Source organism: Callithrix jacchus, chromosome 12, assembly GCF_049354715.1.
Source record: "Callithrix jacchus isolate 240 chromosome 12, calJac240_pri, whole genome shotgun sequence".
Taxonomy (NCBI): domain Eukaryota; kingdom Metazoa; phylum Chordata; class Mammalia; order Primates; family Cebidae; genus Callithrix; species Callithrix jacchus.
The window spans coordinates 55,809,446-55,829,453 of record NC_133513.1 but is presented as its reverse complement, the minus strand read 5'-3'; the positions used below and the strand labels follow the sequence as shown (position 1 = coordinate 55,829,453).

Here is a 20,008-nt window from a genome sequence, read left to right as displayed (position 1 = left end):
TGATTTAGAACAGTTGATTTAATGTTATCTGTGACTAATACAAAAGACTATGGTCCACTGATTTATTTCAAATTTTATCCTCAAATGTGCATACTAGATTATGTGTGAAGAAGTTTGTGACCAAAATAATATAGTTGATTCTGTTTTGAAAATCTAGAATAAAATTTGTGCAAAAGCATATATATTATTTCTTTATGAATACAGTTTTATACAAGAAACTCCTCCATACCCACATAAGTAGATATATTCTCATAGTGACGTGGAAAACTGACAAAACTTGTCATTCTCAGAACTAGGAATTCTTGTGTTTGGCTACAGGGGAAAGACAAAGGTATTAGAGTTTTAAATAATATATCATCAACAAATACTACATTTCTCCAGATCTATTTATAAATATAGCAACATTTTGGAAGTGCAGATGGAACAAACATAGTTAATTGAGAAAAATTTTTAGTAACATACGGAATTTGTAAATATTGAATAGTTTTTTAAAATGATGCTCTGAGTCATCGTTATTTCAATTAGTACATAATGCAAGAAAAAACTAGAATAATAGCAGAATAAGTCACAGTGACTAAAATCAATTTTTTTTCTCAAAGAAATTGGAGAATCTCTGTGGTGCCCAGGCTGGAGTGCTTTGGTGCAATCATAGCTCACTGTAACCTTGACTCCTGGCTTCAAGCAATCCTCCTGTCTCTGCCTCCCTTTTGTGGTTTCAGGTTTTACATTTAAGTCTTTCATCCATTTTGAGTTGGTTTTTATGTATGGTATATGATGAGGGTCTAGTTTTATTCTCTATATGGATATCTTTGGTCTATATATTTCTTTGTATGATAGTACCATGCTGTTTTGGGTACTGTAGCTTGTAATATAATTTGAATTCAGGTAGTGTGATGCCTCTAGCTTTGCCCTTTTTGCTCAGGATTACTTCAGCTATTTTTAGTCTTTTGTAGTTCAATATGAATTTTAGGATTTGTTTTTTCTATTTCTGTGAAGAATACTTTTGGTATTTTCATAGGGATTGCATTTAATCTGTAGCTCACTTTGGTTAGTAAAGATATTTTAAGAATGCCAAGCATGGTGGCTCATGCCTATAATCTAGCTCTTTGGGAGGCTGAAGTGGAAGGATTGCTCGAGGCCAGAGATTCAAGACCAGGCTAGGTGATATGGCAAGACCCTCTCTACAAAAAATATTCTAAAAATTCTCTAGGCATGGTAGCATACACCTGTGGTCCCATCTACTTGGGAGGCTGAAGCAGTAGGATCTTTTGGGCCCAGGTGGTCAAGACTTCAGTGAGCTATAATCATGTAACTGCACTCTGGCTTGAGCAACCAAGAGAGATCTTATCTCTATGTAAAAGAAACAAATTATGATTAAGGAAAAAAGACATTTTAACAATAGTCTTTAAATTCATGAACATTAGATGTCTTTTTTTCCTTTTCTCCTCTTCAGTTTCTTTCATCAGTGTTTTGTGGTTTTGCTTGTACAGATCTTTCATCCCTTTGGTTAAATTTATTTCCTAGTTGGTTTTTTTTTGTAGCTATTGTTAAATGGTTTACTTCTTTGATTTCTTTTTCAGATCGGTTGCTCTTAGTGTATAGAAATTCTATTGACTTTTGTATGTTGATTTTTGTATCTGACTACTAAATTTATTTATCAATTCTAATATAGTATAGTCTAATATATTAGGCTAGAAATATAAGAGCTCTCCTGTAGAATGTTCATGTACTGATGAGAAGAATGTGTATTCTATAGCAGTTGGATGAAATATTCTGTAAATGTCTGAATGTCATTGTTGATAAAGTGTTACTAGTTGGGCATGGTGGCACATGCCTATAATCCTAGCACTTTGGGAGGCCAAAGCACGTGATCGCTTGAGTCCAGGAGCTCAAGACCAGCCAAGACAACATGGCAAATTTGATCTCTACAAAAATTACAAATGTTAGCCAAATGTGGTGGTGCATGCCTGTAGTCCTAGCTACTCAGGAGGTTGAGGTGGGAGGATTGCTTGAGGCCAAGAGGTAGAGGCTGTATGCAGTAAGCCATGATCGCGCCACTGTGCTCCAGCCTCAGAGACAGAGCAGTACCACAAAAAGAATTAGAATTTTTTATTTAACAATTATGAGTTGTATATTTGGATAGTTGATGGCATTCATGAAGTTAAAGTAAATTTTTTTGTTCATTAAAAGTAAAGGAATTGGGGGCTCTCTGTTTTTGATAAGTTGAAGTAACAAGTATTGAACCTATCTTCCACCTAAAATAATGATTAAAGAAAATTTGTATGTTTATCTCTTAAGACACAGAACAAGTATTTGGTAAAATCCAACATCCATTCCTCATAAAATCTCTCCTGAAACTGGTAATAGAGAGGGACTTCCTCAGCCTGATCATTAGCATCTATAAAGAACCAATGATAACATTATGTTTACTGGTAAAAGTCTGAATGCTTTCTCACTAAGATCAGGAATAAGACAAGGATGTCTGCTTTCACTACTTCTGTTCGATGTTGTACTGGAGGTTCTAGCCAGTGCAATTAGTTAAGAAGTACTTCTAGATTTAAAAACAGAAATAAATCAATCATCATACTTCAGTGATAGGATCATCTATATATGTTATTCTGTAGAATCTACAAAAAAAGTACTAGAATGAATAATTGAGTTTAGCACACTTGCAGAATATAAGATCAGTGCTTAAAACTCACGTGGTTTTCTGCACTAGGAACAAAAATTTGAGACTGAAATTTAATAAAAGCAATATTTTCTGTCACACAAATAATAGGCTATACTTGGGGAAAAACCTGACAAAAGATCTGGAAGCTCTTTACTCTGAAAAGTGTAAAAACATTACTAAATGAAAATAAGTAGCAGATTCCTCACATATGATACTAATAGAATGATCCATTTAAAATTGTACATCAGCTATATACATAAGCCCAAACTTAAACAATTTTATATCTTAAATAGGTACAATTAATTTTGTTAATTCAAATCCCTATACTACTGTTAAATTAGAAAAACAAAGGAACTCATCTCAATTTTTAATCCTAAGATGAATCAATCTCTAAAAAGTACTGAACACCTCTGAAAAGTTACAGATGTGGTGTAGATTTTCTCCCATAACCTCATATATATCACTTATTGTTATTTGTTAGGAAATCAGAACTAGTTTAAATAGTCATAATGTTGACCAACTGCTTTCCTTGTTAAATACATTTGACTGGTAACTTAATGTTTTGAGTTAGCCGTCCACAATTTTAGAAAGCAACATCTTTTGTACTTTTTGTAGAATGATTTCTACAGTCTTTCTGATAAATAATTGGCCTTCCAGATTATTGTTGGCAGTTTTAAATATGTGTGATTATGATACAGAATATTTAAAATATTTTATTATAAATATTTGATCAATATTTTTCTCATATAACTTTTAAAAAAAATAAAATTTAGAGATGGGAGTCACGCTATGTTGCCCAGGGTGGTCTTGAACTCCTGGTTTCAAATGATCCTCCCGCCTTGGCCTCCCAAAGTGCTGGGATTACAGGTGTAAGCCACTGCACCCAGCCTAGAGTAAACTTTTGATAAATATTTTTGATTACGTAGAATAATTTTAGAGTGAGTTCAAAGTAGGCTTTTGCAATTTTTATGGTGGAGATGTATTTATACTGTTAGTTCCAGGATATCTTTACTGCTCATCTCCTATGTTTTTAATTATAATGTTTCTTTTTCAAACAACACATTATGGTGAAAGATCAGTTTTCAACAATAAGTATATACTAGCTATTGCAACTTTGGGGTTTGGCAAGGAAATTTTAAAGTCAGCTGTGTTTACATGTTAGAAACATGTTGGAAAAGTCATTCTAGGATTGGAAGGAAATGAGAAGATTTAGGATTAACTGCTAATAGGTACAAGGTTTCTTAGGGTGAGAAAATGTTCTAAAATTATTTGTGGTGATGGTTGCACAAGTATGATTATACCTAAAATCACAGAATCCACTTTAACTGGATAAACAAAAGGTATTTATATCAGAAAGCAAAGAGTAAAACTGTGTTCGTTTGTAGATAACATGATCTTATATGCAAAACAAAAATCTTGAGTCCCATAAAAATCTGTTAGATGTAATAAATGGCTTTTTGCGCTATCCACATAGGGATCCATATAGCGTTGTTCTAGATTCTCATCATAACTTAAAGTGAAACTTTTCACAATGTCCAGAACTTTGATGTTCTGTAAGTGAAAGAGGAGGATGTCCTTAAGTTCCTTGCAGCAGGAACCCACTTAGGTGGCACCAATCTTGACTTCCAAATGTAAAAGTACATTTATAAAAGGAAAAATGATGGCATCTACATCATAAATCTGAAAAGGACTTGGGAGAAGCTTCTGCTGGCAGCTCGTACCATCGTCACCATTGAAAATCCCACTGATGGCTGGGCGTGGTGGCTCACACCTGTAATCCCAGCACTTTGGGAGGCCGAGGTGGGTGGTTCGCGAGGTCAAGAGATTGAGACCATCCTGGTCAACATGGTGAAACCCCATCTCTACTGAAAATGCAAAAAAATAGCTGGGCATGATGGTGCGTGCCTGTAATCCCAGCTACTCAGGAGGCTGAGGCAGGAGAATTGCCTGAACCCAGGAGGCGGAGGTTGCGGTGAGCTGGGATTGCGCCATTGCACTCCCGCCTGGGTAACAACAGCGAAACTCTGTCTCAAAAAAAAAAAAAAAAAAAGAAAATCCCACTGATGTCAGTTTTATATCCTGTAGGAATACTGGCCAGAAGGCCATGCTGAAGTTTCCTGCTGCCACTGGAACCACTCCAAATGCTGGCTGCCTCAATCCTGGAATCTTCACTAACCATATCCAGGCAATGTCCCAGGAGTCACAGCTTCTTGTTGTTACTGACCCCAGGGCTGATCACCAGCATCTCACAGAGGCATCTTATGTTAACCTGCCTACCATTGCTTTGTGTAACACAGATTCTCCTCTGCACTGTGTGGACATTGCCATTCCATGCAACAACAAGGGAGCTCACTCAGTTTGATGTGGTGGATGCCGGCCTGGCAAGTTCTGCACATGTGTGGCACCATTTCCCATGAACACCTGTGGGAGGTCATGCCTGATCTCTACTCTACAGAGATCCTGAAGAGATTGAAAAAGAAGAGCAGGCTGCTGCTGAAAAGGCTGTGACCAAGGAGGAATTTCAGGGTGAAAATTTCCGGACTGCTCCAGCTCCTGAGTTCACTACTACTCAGCCTGAGGTTGCAGACTGGTCTGAATGTGTGCAGATGCCCTCTGTGCCTATTCAGCAATTTCCTACTAAAGATGGGAGCACTTAGTCTGCCTCCAAAGACTGGTCTGCAGCTCCCACTGCTCAGGCCATTAAATGGGTAGGAGCAACCCCTGAATGGTATTAAGCTGTTCTTGCATGCGTTCTTAAGCAACATGGAAATAAGGTTGATGGAAAATAAATGTCAGTTTCTAAAAAAACAAAAAGGTAATTCATTCAGCAAGGTTGACAGATATATATCAAGATAGAAAAATCTGGATTTTTGTACAATATTAATGGACAAACTGAAAATAAAGTTATGAAACAATTTTAAATAGCTTCAAAAGAAATAGTGTGCTTAAGTATAAATTTAACAACAGAAGTGTGAAACTTATACTCTAAAAACGATATAACACTGAAAGAAATTAAAGGAAACTAAATGGAAAGACATTAAATGTTGATGTTCTGAAAATATTTAATATTTTTAGGATGGCAATTCTCCCCCAAATTGATCTAGAATAAATTTCCTACTAAAATCCCAGCTAAATTTTTTGCAGAATTTGACAGGCTGCTCTTAAAATTAATATGGAAATTCAACGGACCCAGTATAGCCAAAACAATCTTGAAAAAGACCAAAATTGTGCTTCTCACTTCCCAATTAAAAAACGTATAATGAAGCCACCAATATGTAGTTCTGGTATAATGATAGACATATTTTTAATGGTATAGAATTCAGAACAGAAATAAATCTACATTTATGGTAACCTGACTTTCTATAAGTGTGCCGTGGCATAAAGAATAATCCTTTCAACTAAGGGTACTGGAACACCTGTCCATCCATATGGAAGAAAAATGAAGTGGACCCCTATGCAAAATTTAACTCAAATATGCAAAAATTAACTCAAAATGAACGAAAGACTTAAATGTAAGAGTAAAACTGCAACCGTTAAAAGAAGACATAAGAATACATGTTTATGACCTGGCATATAATATGAATTGGCAAATTATTCTTAGATAGGAAACCAAAAGCCTAAGAGAAAAGAATAAATAAATTAGATTTCATCAAGTTTTAGAACGTTTGTGCTTTAAAGGATACCATCAAGAAAGTGAAAAGACAACCCACAGAATGAGAGAAAATTGTTTGCACTTACAAGTCTATTTTATCTTGAATATATAAAGAATTATTTAGGCATTTAGTGGACGCCGGGTGTGCTTGAGCATTGGTGTGTGTTGGGCCGGAGGAAAGCGGGAAGATGCATTGGATCGTGTGGATTTGAGCCTCTGCATTTTTTACCCTATATCTCGAAATGCATCGTGATTCCTGTCCCTGGACTGTAAGGTTTATGTAGGCAATCTTGAAAACAATGGCAACAAGACCGAATTGGAATGGGTTTTTGGCTACTATGGACCACTCTGAAGTGTATGGGTTGCTAGAAACCCTCCCGGCTTTGCTTTTGTTGAGTTTGAAGATCCCCGAGATGCAGCCGATGCTGTCCGAGAGCTAGATGGAAGAATACTATGTGACTGCCGTGTAAGAGTGGAACTGTCGAATGGTGAAAAAAGAAGTAGAAATCATGGCCCACGTCCCTTTTGGGGCCGTCGTCCTCGAGATGATTATTGTAGGAGGAGTCCTCCACCTCGTCGCAGATCTCCAAGAAGAAGAAGCTTCTCTCGCAGCCGGAGCAGGTCCCTTTCTAGAGATAGGAGAAGAGAGAGATCGCTGTCTTGGGAGAGAAATCACAAGCCGTCCCGATCCTTCTCTAGGTCTCGTAGCCGTTCTAGGTCGAATGAAAGGAAATAGAAGACCAGTTTGCAAGAGAAGTGGTGTACAGGAAATTACTTCATTTGACAGGAGTATGTACAGAAAATTCGTTTTGTTTGAGACTTCATAAGCTTGATGCATTTTTAAGATGTTTTAGCTGTTCAAATTTGTCTTTTGAAACAGTGACACAAAGGTGTGATTCTCTATGGTTTGAAATGGATCATATGAGGCATGTAATACCAAGAATTGTTACTTTACAATGTTCCCTTAAGCAAAATTGAATTTGCTTTGAATTTTAGTTATGCATAGACTGATAATAAACCTCTAAACTCCCCCAAAAGGATTATTTAGACTCAGTAATGATGAAAAGAGAAACAACTCGCTTTAAAAAAAAATGGGCAGAGTATCTGAATAGGCAGTTTCCCAAAAGAAGCTGTACAAATGACTAATGAGCACATAAAAATGCTCAACATAATTAGCTATCAGGTATATTAATGTCAAACTACAATGGGATACCATTTCACAACTGCTTGGATGATAGGTATAATCAGAGGGACAGAAGTTTTGGCAAGGATTTGGAGAACCCAAAGGCATTACTGGTGGGAATGTTAAAAGGTATAAACTTTTTGGAAAAGAGTTTTGCAATTCCTTAAATATTTGGACATAGAGTTGCCATATCAAGCAGTTCTACTTCTAGGTATATACCCAAGACAAATGAAAATGTTTGCACAAATGTTTATAGCAGCATTATGTATAATAGCCTAAAAATAGAAACAATCCAAGTGTGTTACTAATTAATAAAGGAAGAAACAAAAATTGGGATATGCATACAATATAATATTATTTGACAAAAAAGGAACGAAGTACTGATACATGCTACTACATGGGCAAATTTTGAAAATACCATGCCAACTGAAAGAAGCCAGTCATAAAATTATACATGTTTTATGATTCCGTATCTGAGAAGTGGCCTAAATATGCATGTCTGTAGAGAGAGAAAATAAATTAATGTTTGCCTAGGGCTTGTGAGAATGAGGTTTTGGAAGTGATGACTAAGGAATGAACTGGTTTTTTTGTGGGGAGGGGTATTGAAAAATGTTCTAAAATTGATGTGGTGATGGTTGTACAACTCCAAATATACTAAATACCATTGAATTGTACACTTTAGAGGGATGAATTGTGTAGTATGTGAATTATATCTCAAGAAGCTGATATATAAAGAATGTATATTTATATATCATTCTTTGTCTGTTTAACCCTTCGAATGGATTTTACCTGTATGTGATATTTTCACCGTGATACATTGATCATTTGCAGAGTTTTGTTCCTTAAATTATGCAGATCTTACAAATGTAAAATGTCTCATTTGTCAATATCACTACTAAACAAGAAAACAGTCTTTAAGTATTGGGAACCTCATTGGTGGGTATGACTTTCACATGATCATAATTTTCAGAGACCCAGGGAGAATTATCTCCCATTTTTTGGTTATTTTTGTATACCTTGTTGCCTAATTGTCTTTCTGAAATACACATTTATCATGTAACTCTGTGATCCTAGCCTGCTTGTCATTGTCATGCATGGTTAGTCCTTCATAAAATATGCTATTATGAACCGTTTTACTAAAACCAGAGAAAGTCTGACCATGTCTCTCCGTATTTTTGTGTGTATGAGTTTCTCTATGTATAATTTACTTTATTTTTCTTGTTTTCAGTCTGATAAAAATCTTCAAACTTCAAGAACAAGCATATCTGGTCATTTACTCTTTAACCTTTTTATTATGCCCCGTATCCCTTGGTGCTTTCAGAATATTTTGTTCATACCTTTATTATAATACTTCTTGTATTTTGTTTTTGTGCTTACTCTTCCACTAGATCTGTGAACTTCTCATGACTTTGTGCTTGTATTCCCTCACAGAGTACTTTAGATATAATAAGAGTGTCTCGGATTATTAACAAGTACCTAATTTTATTATGGGTGCTCAGTAACATTTTTATTTTGATGATGTTATAATTGAGTTACTAATCAGACTCCCCTTAAACTTTCTGCATATGTCTTTTTTCCAGAATAACTCTATACATTTTAATTATCTTATTAAAACTGAATTACAATATCGTTCATAGATGTCTGTTGCCAGATTTTAAAAAAATGATGCATTACCACCCCCTTTCTGCATTTTTTCATATAAAATCATATTGCCTTTCTGTGTTTTTTCATTTAAAATGACTCTCCGTATTTTTTATTTTATTTAAAATGACTTTGCCTGTCAAGTTATAAAAAATGGTTTCTCATTATTTTTGTTTGCCATAATTCAGTTACTGTGTTAGAGAGTATATGTGTTTATTGTTCATTAGTGTTTATATAATTTCCCTTTAAAAAAACTGTAGTTGTAGAAGAATGGATGTAGGCAGGCTAAAATGTTGACTCTCCAGAAATGTGGATATGCCTGGGAAATAGTCCTTTGATTCACCTGTCCTCACAATGAGCAATTTGGACCATGATACAGTTGTTACTACCTATTTACACTTGGCTGATAGGCTCAAAGCTGTAGTCTCTTATTAGAGTCAGTCAAGGGGGACCAGAGTGGCATGAGCACCTCAGCAGCACCAGGAGTGTGACAAAGGGGGCTTCAAAGACTTTATGGTATCCTCACTTTATGTCAAAGTCTAAGCTATCAGTATTTTGCTTTCTAGTTTTCAGTGTATGCGCCATAGTTAGGAAATCTTTCTCTGTCTTAGTTATTAAAATGAGCAGCTAGATTTTCTAGTAATTTTATGGGTTCCGTTTTGGTTTGGTTTGGTTTTTGTTTGCCTGGGGTTTTTGTTGTTATTTTTATGCTTTTGGTTAAAGTGTGACAGGAAAACCTTTTCTTTTTTTCCCCTGAAAATGGTTATATTTTTATGCCAGCTTAATGTACTAATTCTCTCATTTCCAACTCAAAAAAAATCACTTCATTTTAATACTATATTGCCAGAGGTACTTGGGTCTGTGTTTGAACTCTGTATTTTTCTGTTGGTCTCTGTATTAATACCAAATTGTTTCAAATGAAGTTAACAAATAGTACATTTTAATACCTAGTAGCAAACTGCTCCCTTAACCCCATCATTATTACTCATCTATTTCAGAATGTACTTTCCTATTATTCTTCCATATGAGTTTAAAAAATCATACTGATATTTTCAAAATACCACATTGAAATTTGTAGGTTCTTTGGGAAGAAATAACATTTTTGGAGTAAATTTATGTCTTTTTGTCATACTTCAAGATTTTCATTTTAATTTTTTTTCATAGCTTTTTGGTATAGGAAGTTTCAAACATACACAGAGAGAGAATAGTAGGTATAATGAACTCCATGTACCCATTATCTAGCTATCTAACTTCGGTAATTATTTACATTTGCCAAACATGATTAAGTACCTCTCCTATGAAGCGAGTCCCAGATGTCTTACTATTTAATCCTCAAATGCTCCAGATTGCCTGAGAATGGCCTCGAAAATCCTACCATCATATTATTCACCATGGTAATTTCTTAATGCTATTTAATATCCAATTTAGATTTGTATTTCAAAAATAGCCTTTTACAATATGTTCATTTGAATCAGCATCTAAAGAAGAATTCAAACACATATTTGTACCCCTTGTTTCTTTTATTAAGTAATTATGTACTGTTTTTTTCTCTGTCTCTCTCTTTTTTCCTTTTTTCTTTGTTTTAAGTGTCATTGACCTTTTTTAAAAAGAGAAAGTGGGTTATTTGTCCAGAACAATATCTCACTTTCTGAATTTGGTTAGTTGCTTCATATGTAGTATTTGCAGAGAGTTAGGACTAGAGATTTGGTTAAACTCAGATTTCATTTCTGTAGGCAAGAATCTTCTTAAAATAATGCTCCATCATTTTCATTTTATCTCACCTGTGAGCCATCATATCTGGTTGTTCCACTTTTAATGATGCTGAGATTAATATGTTCAGGTGTAGTGTTTTTTTTTTTTTTTTACTGCTATTGTATATAGAATTTTTTCTTTACTGTTTTTCTAATAGGTTATTATTGGTATATGAAAATATTTTTAGAGCATGTATTTTAGTAACTGGACATCTGACCGAACTCTCCTTACTGTGTCAACTTAAAAATCATGAGATCTATAAATTTGGAAAAGAGAACTTTATTTCTGAGAAGGGTTACAACCTGTAGGGTAGCAAGCACAGCCTCTGGATTAGATCAAAAGTAGGCTATATTTCAAATGAGAATGGGTGAGAGAGGAATTTTACACTAAATGGGTTAGCTGAACATACATATTTAACAGGCTGTAGGAGGAGCTATGAATATTTATGAAAGGGGCCACATGTATCCCTGATAAGCAAACATAACATGTTACATATGTCCCATGTTCACTTTAGAATAGAGACTTACCGTTAAAAATGCAGTAAAATGCCGGGCGCGGTGGCTCACGCCTGTAATCCCAGCGCTTTGGGAGGCCGAGGCGGGTGGATTACGAGGTCAATAGATCGAGACCATCCTGGTCAACATGGTGAAACCCCATCTCTACTAAAAATACAAAAAATTGGCTAGGCATGGCGGCACGGGCTTGTAATTCCAGCTACTGGGGAGGCTGAGACAGGAGAATTGCTTGAACCCAGGAGGCGGAGGTTGCGGTGAGCCGAGATCGCGCCATTGCACTCCAGCCTGGGTAACAAGAGCGAAACTCCGTCTCAAAAAACAACAACAACAACAACAACAAAAACAGTAAAATTAGACTGTATACATCAAAGGTAAAACTTGGGACTCAAAGGTGCTTTGTGCATATTCCCTGCAAAGCAACCAGTCCATGGTCAATTGTCGTTTATCAGGAAGGATTGCTTTGTAAGTTGGTCAGCAGTCATGTTGAAACCCACGAAAAAGAGGGTAATCTGGCCATTACATCAGGCAGTTGGTCAGTGGAGGAATTTTCCATTCTTTGTTTTCCAGGACTGGTTTCTGTTTAACTCTTAAGAAAGAATGTCTAGTGATGGGTAGTGAGGAAGAGGGTATACTGAGGCATGACCAACATCCTATCTCATCAAGGCTAGGAAACTTCGTTTTAAAAGTTTTTCTGGGGTCTCCTTAGCCCATAGATGTCTGTTCAGTAGGTTGGGGCACTTAGGATTTTATTTTATATCATAACTGTTTCTAGTAATATTTTGGTTGATCCTCTTCAGTGACTATAATAGAATAGTCAAACTTGAGTTTTGGGGTTGAAGTATCTCAAATTAAATCCTAGGATGATTATTTAGCCTTTCTGTGCCTCAGTTTTTTTTTTTTTTTTTAATCTGCGAAATGGAGATCCTGTACCAACCTTATAGTTTATAATGAATATTGAATTACTTTCCATAATATTCCAAAACTACATGCTTGGGCTGGGAGTGGTGGCTTATACTTGTAATCCCAGGCCTAGGAGAGACTGAGGTGGGAGGATCCCTTGATCCCAGGATTTTGAGATTATAGTGAACTATGACCATGCCAATGCACTCTCAGAGTGAGATTCTGCCTCCAAAAAAAAAAAGTAGATGTTCGATTTTAATTCTTCCATATCTTTTGCAGATCATGATATTGTGCTTTTCCTTTTTTCATATTTTAGTCCTTTATTTAATTTCAGAATGTAATTCTATAGTTAAAAAATAACAGTGATAATATGCATCCTATGGTAACATGAATAGCTAATATTTATTTTAGTATAATTTTCTTCTTGTATAATCATGCAGTTTTAGTAGTATATTATTAATATAAGTAGAATACAATTTTGTTATCTATTGAGATAATACTATAATTTCCCTCCATTGATATAAGATACAGTTTATCCAATATTTATGATGCCAGGTTCTGGGATGCATTAGAAGAGTGTTTGTGGCATAGGGAATGTTGGAACAGAAGGAACACTTTACATTGTTAAATAGTTTTATTGAGAAGGTGAGGGTAAAGACTTTCAAGATGAGTGGGATTCATATGGCTTTCTGGGGGGAATCCAGTTCAGTAGAGGGGTTGGCATTGTCTAAAGGGAGCATGTTTGGCGTGTTTCAAAATCCAATAGGGAGCTGAGTGCGGTTGTGTGCTTCTGTAGTCCCAGATGCTCAGGACGCTAAGGTGGGAGGATCACTTGAGCCCAGGAGCTCAGATCTAGCCTGGACAACATAGCAAGATCCCACCCCTAAAATAAAATTAAAAATTAAAAAAATTGTTTAAAGTCCTATAGAGAATTCAGAGTGGTTGGAGCAGAGTAATGGAGAACAGCAGACAGTGGAGTTAGAGAGGCAGTAAGAGGTAAAGGGAAGTGGCTTGAACCTTCAGGACCTCATAGACTCTTGGAAAGATTTTTGCTTCTTAGTGAATGCTGTTGGAAGCATTGCAGGGTTTCGAACAAAGGCAGGGCATGCTCCAACTTGCATTTAAAAAGGATGACTCTGTGTGCATGGAGTCAAGGATGGAAGCAGAGAGGTTAGGAAATCATTGCAACAGTCTAGGCAAGCAGTTATGACAACTTGGATGGGTGTTAGCAGTGGAATTAATGAAAAGTAGTTTAAATCTGGAAGTAGTTTAAGGACAGGCTTTTCAAATGGACTGGATGTGGTATGTGAATAACACTCTTCTAACTGGTCTTCTTGCCTCTCCAATCCAGTTGTACACAGTGGCAATAGTGATGTTACTTTACATTTGATAATTTTACCTTCTTGTTTAAAACCCTTTGGTGGCATACTGTTACACTGAATAAAATTTATCCTTCTTAACAAAACCAATAAGGCCCGCATAATCTAGAACCTGCATATTTTTTTAAACCATTTTCATCTTCCTGAGCTCCAGCCATACTGGTGTTAAATTGTTTTAATATTCCAAAGTTTTTCTTGCCTCAGATGCTTTGCATTGCTCCTCCCTCTGGAAACTTCCCCAAACCCTAAGGTCACTCTTTACCCAGTCAACCATTTGTATATTTCATGTCTCAGTTTAACTGTCCTTTTGTCAATTTAAAATAGATTTTAGGTGAGTGCCTATAATCCCAGCTACTTGGGAGGCTGAGGCAAGAGGATTGCTTGAGGCCAGGAGATAGAGACCAGCCTGGGCAACATAGCGAGACCTTGTCTCTATGAAAAATTGAAAAATTAACTGAGTGTGATAGCTTGCACCTGTAGTCCTAGCTACATAGGAGACTGAGGCAGGGAGGATCACTTGACCCCAAATGTTCAAGGTTACATTGAGCTATAATTGCACCTCTGCACTCCAGTCTGAGTGACAGAGTGAGACCCCATCTCTAAAAAAATAAAAACTTGGTTTCTTCCTTGCCCTCCTCCTACTCATTGACTTTCTCAAACATTTTTTTCTTTATAGCATTTCTTACAATTACACATTTTATTTCTGTTTAATGTTTTTGTTTGCTTTGCTTTGCATTTTGTTTTGTGTGGAACCTCCATGAAAATAAGGACCAGCCTGACCTGTTCAAGTTTGTGGTCAAGTAACAGCATGGTACCTGGCCCTTAGAACTATCTTTATAAATATCATTAGATTGGATTGACGGACTAAATTAATGAACAAATGAACAAACAAAATATTTACATTGTATGCTGAAGTAGCAGTTCCAGACAATGTACCTAATTTAGATTTCAGTTTAACCTTGTTATTTTGGTACTTGCTTTCCTTAATCAGCCGTTGGATGTTCCTTATTGTAAGGTGGCTGTGTATCTTTATAATGAAAAGAATATTTCTTCATGTAGCTATTAGCATCTAGGCAAAATCTTAAATTTCAAAAGATAATTATACTCATATAGTCATACTACCTGTCAAGGAGATGTATCAAAGAAAATATGAAACAGTAGCTTTAAAGTTGTCCCCCACCCTCACTCTGTTTTTCTTTTGAAGCTATTATACTAAAGGAAGAAAGGGAGAAAGAGAAATCTATGGTGTGAGTTCAAGTTTACTACTATAAGTGTTTAAGAAAGGGCTCTGTTACCATGACAACGAATGCATGAATTTCAAGTGGAAAATTTTGAGTGTATAGAACTGATAAAATTGTAGCATTCTGATTTTCTCTGGTGTAGAACTGTTCTTTGTCAAGTTAAAAAAATTCTGTTAATATATGTTAAAATTAAATTTTAAATGTTTTTATATTGTTTATTACTTAAAATTATAAGCAAAAGAATGTACTTTCATAGATCTGTAAAGCAGAAAGTCAAGTATATGATTTGACATTAAAAATTACTTTTCTAATCGATATTAGATTTTTGCTAAATAGTAAATAAAATGGTAAATGGTTTTGTGTATTGGGAGTTCTTGACAATAGAAAACGACCTGCCACTTCATAGATTCCTTTGCCTTAAATGCTTGCTAACTCCAGTAGAGGAAAGCTGTTAAGCTTTAAGTGCTGTGTCATATTTGCAGGCTTTTATAGTAGAAGAGAACAGCAGTAAGCAATGATGATGGACAACTAAGGCAGGTAGACTTAAAACACCATAAAGCACAGACAATTCTATGTAATGCCTTGAATTGAACCCTTTTTGAATGAAATGATCAGCCATATGTGCCACCCTTATGGACCCTGTAAGAAGAGCAGAAGAAATGTGCCCTAATGCTAACTGTGCATGAAATTGCAGTGTTAGGAGATATTGACCAGATGTTTCAATCTCAACAAATGGCTTGTTATGTGACTGAGTGAAAATATCTTTTCTGCTTTGATCACATAACACCTTGAAGGAAGGGGTAATTTAATAGAGGCTGTCATAGTTCATCATTGTCAATAAACTTTGACTTGACCTTTGCCTTATGTTTTTTATGTTGCTGCTGATAAGTGTTGATGGGCAGCTGTTTACCGCCTTGAGGGATTTTGCTTTTTATAAAGTGTGTACTAGAAATAGGAAAGAAGCAGGATTTTCTCAATTCTTTTCTTATTCTTTGGTTATTAGTTGGCATGCTTCTCTGCGGATTCTGTAGAATTTCTGGGCAGATTCATTTGAGTGACATTCTTATGTCTAAAGATCACTGTGACTTTTCTCTAAAGGTTTCTTCCTTTCCTCACCTTGCTTTTCCTTTTTTTTTTGTTTTTCTGAGACAGGGTATCACTCTGTCACCCAGTCTAGAGTGCAAGTGGTGCAATCTCAGTTCACTGCAACCTCCATCTCCCAGACTCAGGTGATCTCTTACCTCAGCCTCCTGAGTAGCTGGGACCACAGGTGCACACCACCACACTTGGCTAATTTTTGTATTTTTTCTAGAGATGGGGTTTCACCATATTACCCAGCCTGGTCTCGAACTTCTGAGCTCAAGCGATCTGCCTGCCTCAGCCTCCCAAAGTGCTGGGATTGCAGGTGTGAGCCACCACACCTGGTCCTTTCTCACCTTTTTGTCCTACTGTGTTTTAATTTACCACAGTAAACTTCCTTGGTGATTTTCTTTCTTATTTTATGTATAGCCTGTTCTTTTGTTCTGATGAATGTCACACTGAATAAAAACTTGACACCTATTGTAACACCATACCAGGTGCTGTATTATTTTTTATCCCTAGCTCTGGAGACCTTTGGAGATAAATTCATGGTATTTTGTAACCCATTTTTATTAATCTTAAGAAATTGAGTGAAAATTTCAGTAATAAAAATTTTTAAAATCATATGATATAGTATTTTAAAATTTCAATAAGTAAAATATATTTTTGGCTTAAGTGAGTTTCTTGTTTAATTTGATGCAATTCTAACCTTTTTGCTCTTTTTCTTGAAAACAAAAAGTCTCCCTCACTGGTCATATCTGGGTTCTGCCTATACTGTTCCCTCACCTCCCCTTGGTGTAGGTGGCCTAGACCCTGTTAGTCATCTGATGAAGTCTGTGAATCCTGTCTTGAAAAACACATCAGAATTTCCTTACAATTTCAGGATGTTCATTGGAGTTTTCCCCACTCCTCTCACACATACCCTGCAATGATACCGGCCCTTGGACTTCAAGCAGGCTAACAAAGCTTAGAAAATAAGATTCATACTCCTTCTTAGTATTCTAGGTGTCTAACAGTTTGACTTAGAAGTAACAATAACAGTAATGTTAGTGATACTACTACAATTATTATAACAGTAATCATAATAATAATTAAAATTTACTCTTTGCTAACCTTGTGCTGGATTCTATGCTGAACCTTTAACCTGTATTAGTGGTTATATTCTTAATGATCTCTCCAAATAGAGTATATTCAGTATACTTTTATTCTGTACTTTGGGAAATATTATCTTTTTAGAATACAGATTTGTGTAAGAGATTATAAGGAATTTGATTCTAAGACTTTTTGAAATACTGAACTTTTAGTTTTCTAATTCTAATAGTCAGTCTCTCTGTCTGTCTGTCTGTCTCTCTCTCTCTCTCTCTCTCTCTCTCTGGGCCTCTCTGCCATTCTTCTTCCTATGAAAATTAGCTTCCCACCTGAGCCTCATATATACCCTAATTCCTATTTGTAGTTGTGAGGGAGGAAAAATATTTTCCAAGTTCTCTGCTATAAGAACCTTGTAACAAAAGACAGATTAACAAAAATTAAGTATACCAATTTATATTAAGTTTTATGTAACATGGAGGGAAATGAAGAATTGAAGAAACAGTTAAACCTGGGTGTTTTTACATTAGGTTTAATGAAGAGTTAGACAGAAAAGGCAATAAGACAAAAAGGGATATGAACTAAGAGTAGTAAACTGAGGGGACCTTAGCAAGTCCTGTTTATTTAAATTCATCTCATGTCCCTCCATATTCTGAGATAAGGATGTGCTTTTTTTCTGCATATAGGGACCATCCTTTCACATGGATAGCCTTACAGTTTGCTTCATAGGAGATCAGAAAGTCCTTCCTGCACCTGCTGTTTCTCAAATTCCTTTAGCTTAAAATTTTCAGTATGTCAAGTGCCATATTTTGGAGTAGTGTGTCCTGATTTCCATCATAATTAATGTCAGCTTGGACACAGTTTCTCCTATTTATCTTAGGAAATCTTTGGCCACTCTGCAAAGACCGAGTTAGATGCTACTTTGATGTGCTGCAACCCTCATATTATATATGTATATAATCTCATATAATAAATAGTAGTCTACTTTTGTATGTAAGTTTTATGTACCCTTAAATTGTAAGCTTTAAGAAGAGACAATCCTGGCTTTCCTGTTCATTTATTTGACAATTATTTAATGGCATAGAATGTAGCAGGCACTATTCTAGATTTGGAAATATACACTACAACTCTTTTAAAGAAGCCAGGCAAACAGTCTTGAACAGTAAATTACCATTAAGTGGAATTAATTCTATGATAGGAATGATACAGTTTGTTGCAGCAATATAAAACACAGGCATATAGGCCACGTGTGGTTGCTCACACCTGTAATCCCAGCACTTTGGCAGGCCGAGGTGGGTGGATTACTTGAAGTCAGAAGTTCAAGACCAGCCTGGCCAACATGATGAAACCCCGTCCATAAAAATGCAAAAATTAGCTGGGCATGGTGGCATGTGCCTGTAATTCCCAGCTACTTGGGAGGCTGAGGTAGGAGAATTGCTTGAACCTGTGAGGTGGAGGTTTGCAGTGAGCCAAGATCACACCGCTACACTCCAACCTGGGTGACAGAGCCAGATTCTGTCTTGAAAAAATAAAAAAAATAAATAATATTGATATATAGAGTAGAGTTTAGGAAATGCTTGTCTAAGTACATGAAACCTGAAACCTAAGTAGGAAGCTACAAAGAACAAAAAGAAACAGAATGAAGTATTCAGTGTACTGGAACATCGCATTCAAGAGTGTTAATGCTTACGATAACTTGGAGAGGAAGTTAATGGTTCAGTCATAAAGTTGTTTATGTTGAACTTTGCTTAAGATATTTGGGTAACTATTGAAGGACATTTTAGGAAGAGCACTCAAAATGCAATGGATTGGGGAAAAACAGAACTAAAGGCAGGGAGATGGTTTAAGAAGCTTTTGCAAATGGTTGCATGGTTGGGAGGATGGAGTGAGAGAGAGAATGGGAGATGACATCCAATGGGTAAAGTTTTCTTTTTGAAATAATGAAAATGTACTGGAGTTAGTGCTGTTGGTTGCACAGGAATAAACAGGAAAAAACTGAATTGTACATTTTAAAGTGGCAAAATTTATGGTATATGGAGATATTTTATTTTATTTTATTTTTTTTGAGATGGAGTTTCACTCTTGTTACCCAGGCTGGAGTGCAAAGGTGCAATCTCGGCTCACCACAACCTCCGCCTCCTGGGTTCAGGGAATTCTCCTGCCTCAGCCTCCTGAGTAGCTGGGAGATATTTTAATAAATTTTTTTGAAGGAGAATTTCATAGTAGTCTAATTGAGAGTAGATGGTGTCCTGTACTAAAGTGTTGCTAATAGAGGCAGGAGTAAAAATGTGTCAATTTAATAGGTGAAATAGGGTTGAGTAGGTATTTAGATATTCAGATCAGTCATTTGAAGACAAGTCTAAGCTGAAAATGAGGAAGGTCTTAGCATGTGGATGATAATTGAAACCATGGAGTTCATTAGATCATATCCAGAGAAAGTATATAGGGTAAGAATTATAAGTAAGCTGGGAATACAGGACTGTGAAACTCTAAGGGAGGGGGAGAAGGAAAGAAGCCTACATAAGAGATGAAGAAAACTTATTTATCAGTTATTAATTATAATAATGTCCAACAAATGATCAAAAAATATTGATGGAATGAATTGAATGAATATACACTAAAAATTTTTCATTTTATTGTAGTCTCAGGCTACTGTTGTCATCATCATCTGTACTCTGTAATTGGCACTGCCTTGCACACTTTGCTTTCATTATCTTATTCAATCCTAATAATAATTCTGTAAGAAACATAATCTCGGAAAGAGTAGCTTGTTTACCATCACATGACTGGATGAACTTATATATCGGAGTCTAAAGTATATTTTTTCTACTAGGCCTAATTTTCTCAAAGTCTGTTCTGAGAAAAAGATGTTAACAGATGTAAATCTGAGAAAAAGATTTACTAACAA

The 20,008-nt window shown here is 35.9% G+C and overlaps 1 protein-coding gene and 1 pseudogene across 7 annotated transcripts in view; both read left to right on the top strand.

Moving 5' to 3' along the window:
• The window catches only part of ADK (adenosine kinase), a 593,446-nt gene that overhangs the window by 230,072 nt on the left and 343,366 nt on the right, over window positions 1-20,008 (top strand). The window lies entirely within an intron of this gene.
• LOC144578664 (serine/arginine-rich splicing factor 3 pseudogene) lies at window positions 6,449-7,202 on the top strand (annotated as a pseudogene).